The 7,919-nt window shown below is 37.7% G+C and overlaps 2 non-coding genes across 2 annotated transcripts; one reads left to right on the top strand and one right to left on the bottom strand.

The window, feature by feature from the left end:
* Nucleotides 1-524: 524 nt before the first annotated feature.
* TRNAE-UUC (transfer RNA glutamic acid (anticodon UUC)) lies at nucleotides 525-596 on the bottom strand. Its single transcript has one exon. It is a non-coding gene; the product is annotated as a tRNA-Glu (tRNA).
* A 3,185-nt stretch (nucleotides 597-3,781) lies between these two features.
* Nucleotides 3,782-3,853, top strand: TRNAC-GCA (transfer RNA cysteine (anticodon GCA)). The gene has a single exon. It is a non-coding gene; the product is annotated as a tRNA-Cys (tRNA).
* The last annotated feature ends 4,066 nt before the right edge of the window (nucleotides 3,854-7,919 follow it).

The following is a 7,919-nucleotide window of genomic DNA, read 5'->3' as shown; positions in this document are numbered from 1 at the left end:
TTATGGTGCATGACCCATTTTTTATAGCATTCACCTTCGAGCGCCACCATAGTTTTGCATCGTCCATGAGATGCATTGCGACCAACGTAACTCTTAGGTCCTATGAGCAAGTAACAGTAACCTTCAAGTATTGTTCTACGTAAAAAATAAAGCTTTTTAATTCCTTAGCATCCCGGTTTACATTTAAGGGGTTGTGTTCTTGGATTTTAAGTTTGTTAAGCCCACATGAACTTGGCTTGAGGTGTGGTTCTCTACAGCCCAACTTGTCAAACTCACTCGAGTGCTCATCTCAACCATGACGTCGTTCAACAAGGGAGACCTCTAAAACGACTGGATTATCGCATTAACCATTTGAATCACCTGCTCATCTCAACCATGATGTCGTTCAACAAGAGAGACCTCGAAAACGACTGGATTATCGCATTAACCATTTGAAATTGAACAAAATATCTATAACATAACTCTGACAAAGGTACGAAGTTCATGATAGAAACTGTAAAATAAAATGAAATAAGAAAATAACATTCCATTGCCGGGAATCGAACCCAGGTCTCCTAGGTGAAAGCCAGATATCCTAACCGCTGGACGACAATGGATTTTTGGTGTAGATGTCCTGAAGTCTTTTGTCAGATCGCTGAAGAGTTTTTGCATGATCTTTTGCTTAGTGTCTAACTCTTCGACACGTCCTTCCCTATGTGTGTTAGAGTTCTCAGGGCTACCGCGACGTTTCGAGCTGTTCGATTGTGTTGCTCTTTCTTCAAAAGAGTCAATATCAAATGTTAGGTCTTTGATTGGCAACCCATCCAGGGGAGCGTCGATTGCATCGATTCCATCAACGATCTTCCCATGAGTTTATGGTGCATGACCCATTTTTTATACCATTCACCTTCGAGCACTACCATAGTTTTGCTTCGTCCATGAGATGCATTGTGGCTAATGTAACTCCCAGGTCATATGAGAAAGTTCCTGTAGCCCTCAACTCTCAGGTCGTATAATAGAGTTCTTAGAGCTACCACGACATTTCGAGGTGTTCGATCGTGTGGCTTTTTCTTCAAAAGAGTCAACATCAAACGTCAGGTCTTTAATTTGCAACCCATCAAGGGGAGCATCGATTGCATCGATTCCCTCAACGGTCTTCCCATGAGTTTATGGTGCATGACCCATTTTTTATATCATCCACCTTCGAGCGCTACCGTCCTTGAGATGCATTGTGGCCAACGTAACTCTTAGGTCCTATGAGCAAGTTCCTGTAACCTTCAAGTAGTGTTCAACGTCAAAAATAAAGTTTTTTTTAATTCCTTAGCATCCTGGTTCCCATTTAAGGGTTTGTGTTTTTGGATTTTCAGTTTGTTAAGCCCAACATGAGCTTGGCTTGGGGTGTGGTTCTCTACGACCCTCCTTGTCAAACTCACTCTGGTGCTCATTTCAGTCATCTCAGCGATGATGGCATTCAACAAATGAGACCTTGAAAATGACCGAATTATCACATTAACCATTTGAATGACCTCAACCTCACTTGTTGAAATTGAACCAAATATCTATGACATAACACTATTAAAGGTTCAAAGTTCATAAAAGTCTTTTTAATCTAAGGTACTATTGAACTTGACCATTATAGTATCTCTCAAATCAAGTTCATAAAAGTCTTTTGAATTTAAGATACTATTGAACTCACCCATTATTGTGCTTCTCAAACCTAGGTAAAGTTTAAATATAATTGGTGACAAAAGATGAAACTATAAAATAAAAGAAATAAGAAAATAAAATTTCATTGTTGAGAATCAAACTCGGGTCTCCTCGATGAAAGCCAGATTTTCTGTGTAATGTCTTCGACACGTTTTTTTTATGTGTGTGATAGAGTTCTCAGAGATACCGCCACGTTTCTTGTTGTTCGATCACGTGACTCTTTCTTCAAAAGAGTCAACATCAAACATTAGGTCTTTGATTGGAAACCCATACAGGGGAGCGTCGATTGCTTCAATTCCATCAATGGTCTTCCAATAATTTTTTGGTGCGTGACCAGTTTTTTATACAATTCACCTTCAAGCGCCACCATAGTTTTGCATCGTCCATGAGATGCATTGTGGGCCGATGTAACTCTCAGGTCCTCTGAGAAAGTTCCTATAGTCTTGAAGTATAATATCAAAACATATTAACGTATTTGATATGTTAAATATTAAAATAATTGATGTGTATCATAAACATTAAATAAAAATATATATTTGAAATTTGAATGATATTCATATTAATTAAACATATATTATGATATTCTACCACATTTTAATATTATTTAAATAAGATATTATATCTTAATGTATTAGGAATTCAAATATATAATTTGACAAAAATAATCACAAGTTCACCGTAAATAGAACCCTATGGTTAAGTCAAAAAGTATCAAACACTAAATACTGTGACATTTTAGGTGATATTTTGTAGAGGAAACTGATAAGGTCTCCAAAGAGCAGAAATTCTGACATTTTAGGTTAACAACATGGTGAAAAAAAACTAGAAATTCTGATACCAGTAATTAACTACAAATCTTTGAATAAGGCTTTAGAATAAATAAGATATCCAATCCAAAACCAAAATGATTTGATAAAAAGAATTTAGAGTCAAATGTTTTTATAAAATTCGACATGAAATTGGGATTTCGAAAAATTCTAATTTCTTAAAAGGACAAATATAAAATAGCATTTAATGTCCAATTAGAAAATATGAGGGGAACGTCATGTCATTTAGGCTAAAAAACGCTCCATCAGAGTTTCAGAAGATTATGAATGATATTTTCAATCCTTTCAAAAAAATTCGATAGTTTATATTGATGATGTGTTGATATTTTCTAAAACCATTAAGATCAACACTTTAAACATCTACATACATTCATTAATATAATCAAAAGAAATCAGCTAGCTGTGTCCATACCTAGTTGTGTCCATACCCAAAATCAAATAATATCAAACTCAGATCCGTTTTCTTGGATTTTAAATTTATCTATAATCTTGTTTCAAACAAAAAATAATTTTGCTAGATAGAAGTAAATTTTGTTGTGGTTTGATTTAAAATTCTACCTATAAAAGAAGTTGAAAACATCTTGGGAGATTACCTATGGGTGAGTTTCTAACAAAGTCTCTCTTCTCTCCTCTGTCTTCTTAAACTCATACTAATCCAACATGGACTCAAAAGTTCAATTACCTATAAAAGAAGTTGAAAACACCTTGTGAAAGTCTGTAAGCATACTACGACCTCTAGCTTTGCAAAATCCAGCGTTGTTGACGCTTATCAAAATCGCTGCCAAAATAAAGTTTAACGAGTGGTTCTATGGTGTAGTGGTTAGCACTTTCGACTTTGAATCTAACGACCTGTGTTTAATTCCCGATAGGTAATCCACCAATTTATACAAAATTTGTCCATAGTCGATTCGGTAGGGTCACTTTTGGACCGATAATCTGTAGAAGGGGTCACTAAGATTGAGATCATACAAAATGGGACCATAGCTCAATGTTAGAGCATTTAATTGCAGATCAAGAGGTCACCAATTCGAACCTAGTTGGGCCCTTCTATCTAGGATAGAAATTTGTTACACTTTTTGGACCGACACTATGTCTACGGGGTCACTAAGGTTAAAATCCTACAAAATGGATCCATGGCTCAGTGGTAGAGAATTTGACCGGTCACCCGTTTGAACTTGGTTGGGCCCTTTTATTTTGGACAGACACTTTTTACACTTTTGGATTGACACTCTGTAGAATGAGTCACTAAAGTTGAAATCATGCAAAATGGGTCCATAGCTCAGTGGTAGAGCATTTGACTGCAGATTAAGAGGTCACTAGTTCAAATCTGGTTGGGCCCTTTTATTTTGGACAGACACTTTGTTCGATTTACTCCCGACCACCGAGTGTCTAAAGGGAAAAGAAATAAGAATAATTACCTTACTCCCGACCACCGAGTGTCTAAAGGGAAAAGAAATAAGAATAATTACCTTACTCCCGACCACCGAGTGTCTAAAGGGAAAAGAAATAAGAATAATTACCGATTCCATGTACATTAAGAAAAGAGTGTGGTATCCAAGCACCCACTATGAACATGGTTAAAAACTTACAATTAGTCAACTTTGTACTCACTCCATGTTTTCCATATCTTTCATTAAGCACCCACTATGAACATGGTTAAAAACTTACAATTAGTCAACACCAACTATTTTTTATGTTTTAAAATTATTTTTTTCAACATTTCCCTTATTTTGTACAAATTATTTTTTTCAACATTTCCCTTATTTTGTACTATGAACCTATAAACTCTATTTCGAATATAATGTAAATATATATGTTTATTATATTTGAATTCTTTTTTTATTTCGAGAAAATATTTTACTTTGTTTTCAACCTGTTTTAACTTGCAATCCGTGCCTCGAGAACCCACCGAAAATGGGTCATGACTCCCTTTTTGTTTTCACTTACTCCTCCTAGATCTATAAAAAGTCTCCTATTTTTATTCATTTTCTCTTTTCTTAAATATCAAAATCTTAAATAAAAAGGAAGAGCTCTCTAAAATATTCTTCTTTGCCAGTAATTTCACATAATTTAACATTTTAAAAATCGGTAAATTAAAAAATCCTACATTGATATATTCGTAATTTCATGTAGTCTTCTAAGTTTGCCGGCGACATTGTTTGTTGTCGAGCTTGATAATGTGAGTTTGTAACCCATCCGTTAGGGTTCTTAGAATGATTCTCTAGATTATCCCTTCCATGTTGGGAGTTGGGCCATGGGTCTTGGGTGAAGGAACCGTTGGTTTACCGCCTCTAAGAGTTAAGGAAGCATCTTGAGGCTAGTTTCACATAGTATCATTGTCTTTGAGATAACAATTCTTTTCTATTTTATCTAAATTTTTTAAATATGGGTTCATTTCCAAATGCATGCTAACACCCTTATTGTTGAATAAATGACATGAAACTTTCACATAGTAACGTTGCCTTTGCTCCTATTGGTGGAAGGATAATGTTGGATCGATATGACAACCCTAGAGGGGGTGAATAGGGTTTCAACAATCTAATTATTAAATTTTTTTTTAATAACAATCAAACTTGATACCATGCAATAAAACCTACTAGTTCTTTCTTCCTTGCACGACTCACTCCTATTCTCTGTTCTGCCTCTTCTTGCTTTGTGAAACTTCTTTAAAGGCTAATTTTCACCGATTATTTGGGAGCATCTTCCTTAAAAGGATTGTGACCACAGATGACCTATGTAGAAAATTTGTACCCTCTTTCCTAAAACCTTTAGCAGACAACATACCCAAAACAGATGCGCTGACTAGACTGCGCTACACCTCGTCTCACCCCCCCCCCCCCCCGGAGCATATGGATCCACCCAATCGATGAACATTCAAACCAAACTCGCCCATCCTTTTTGGCACAGGGACGCTAGAACTAATCCGAGTAATCTACAGTGGGGAGACCCCTTAAAGCAACAAGCGAGAATGGCTAGGTTGATAGTAGGGTTAAAGAAAAGGCGAGTATGAAAAGACGTATCGCATAACTGTCCCTGTAAGAAGCTTCATTCTTTCTTGATCTATGAACCGACTTTATGAAAAAAATCAGTCTTTCGGCTGAAAGTGTGACTTTTGGGTATGAATAAGCAGGACCTCTTAGTTCGGGAGAAACCGGAGATGTTGGCTAAGAAAGCTAAGCAGGCAAGTACAGGAGGAACAAAATGCACATACAAATTGATTGACATGATCCCTCTCCCTCTCTCTTTGGCTAGTTGGCTAGTTGCACAATAAGCGGAAAAGCATACCAGGTAGGGAAAGAAAGGCTGCTCGATCTCCTGTAAGGCCAACCCTCAACGGCGAGCTTGTATGACGTAAGTAACTTGAAATGTTATTATTCCGACCAAGAAAAAATCAAGTAAAAGCAGGTCGTATGACGTCATGCAAAGAAGAAATTGTTTCAAGCAAAGAAAGTTGGAAAGACACCAACAGAGAAGACTTGAAGAGTTAACAAACCGTGAAGTGATTTTCAATAGCTCCTAGTAGGTTGGAAAAGACTCCTCAATACTGAGATCAGCTAGAAGCGCGTCGCGAGACCTAAAGTCAGCCTCATCCTACAACGTTGAGTTTATGAAGAGCCGGTTGATAGAGATATTGACAAATTGTGTAAGGGCAGATGTCGCGGTCATGATTGGCCAAGGCATGTTGCCTGTGGCTGCATGTTAGATTTCTCATCTATTCCTGTAAACAATTTGTGGTTCATGGTGGCATGTTCATTCCAAACACGTTTTACTTGCTTTCATCTTAGATAGGCCTTTACTATTATTGTTGTGCCAATACGGGGTGTATGATTAGTCCTCAAAATCATATCTACACCCATCAGGACTAAAATGTTCCAAAATGTACTATAGGAGAACGTGACCAGTTGTTGTTTCTTCACTTTTAGCTTATAACATTGCTTTATTTTTAATTTTTTTTAATGTATTTCCTCGCTCACGTTTTCTAAAATATTTCTTCTAAACGTGATTCGAGCAAACACTGCTATTGTTCGTTCAGTCTAAATTTTGCATGGTTGACTTGTTCATTGGATTAGAACAAATGTCACATAATCATTGTCTCACTACTGCAAGAGTGCGATTGTGACACTTGTCTTTCGTTCAGTTGTGGGCCGCATCTTCTGACTAGTTACGTGAGTTTGGCCTGGAGCATACGTGTAGGTTGAAAAAGAAATTGTTGGATGCGGACTGCGAATAAGGGTTGGGCCATGGAAGGTTTTTTTTTTTTTACCACATATGGACTTTGGGCTAGTGAGTCTTAAATTTGGGTTCGTTTGAAATATTTTGGTTCATTTTTTAGTTCAAACGAACCCAAATTAAACCTACTAGCACGACTCACTCCTATTCTCTGTTCTGCCTCTTCTTGCTTTGTGAAACTTCTTTAAAGGCTAATTTTCACCGATTATTTGGGAGCATCTTCCTTAAAAGGATTGTGACCACAGATTAAAAGAATTGTGACCACCGATGACCTATGTAGAAAATTTGTACCCCCTTTCCTAAAACCTTTAGCAGACAACATACCCAAAACAGATGCGCTAACTAGACTGCGCTACACCTCGTCTCACCCCCCCCCCCCGGAGCATATGGATCCACCCAATCGATGAACATTCAAACCAAACTCGCCCATCCTTTTTGGCACAGGGACGCGAGAACCAATCCGAGTAATCTACAGTGGGGAGACCCCTTAAAGCAACAAGCGAGAATGGCTAGGTTGATAGTAGGGTTAAAGAAAAGGCGAGTATGAAAAGACGTATTGCATAACTGTCCCTGTAAGAAGCTTCATTCTTTCTTGATCTATGAACCGACTTTATGAGAAAAATCAGTCTTTCGGCTGAAAGTGTGACTTTTGGGTATGGATAAGCAGGACCTCTTAGTTCGGGAGAAACCGGAGATGTTGGCTAAGAAAGCTAAGCAGGCAAGTACAGGACGAACAAAATGCACATACAAATTGATTGACATGATCCCTCTCCCTCTCTCTTTGGCTAGTTGGCTAGTTGCACAATAAGCGGAAAAGCATACCAGGTAGGGAAAGAAAGGCTGCCAATCTCCTGTAAGGCCAACCCTCAACGGCGAGCTCACCAGGCAATGCTATAAGTCCGATAGAAGTCCAAGGTTTCGTCTACTACGGACCAGGAAACTCTTGTTGGAGCTAACGTGAAATGAGAAATACATTCGATTACGGCAACTAATAGATAGTGAACTTTTTGGTAGAAACTGAATGATCCCTTGGCTCGAGAAAGAAAAGGAAAAGGTAGTCGTACTCCTACCTTTTCCGTCGAACGATAGGAAAGTTTGAGCTGAAAGATTGAATCACACCTGATAAGAAAGGCGGGCTTAGCAGGTTTCTCCAAACGTATAAACAAAAAGAGGAAG

The sequence above is a fragment of the Cucurbita pepo genome, chromosome 16 (genome assembly GCF_057944985.1).
Source record: "Cucurbita pepo subsp. pepo isolate OVF chromosome 16, ASM5794498v1, whole genome shotgun sequence".
Lineage (NCBI taxonomy): Eukaryota > Viridiplantae > Streptophyta > Magnoliopsida > Cucurbitales > Cucurbitaceae > Cucurbita > Cucurbita pepo.
Note: the sequence above shows the minus strand (reverse complement) of the source record. Positions and strands in the feature narration are given on the sequence as shown.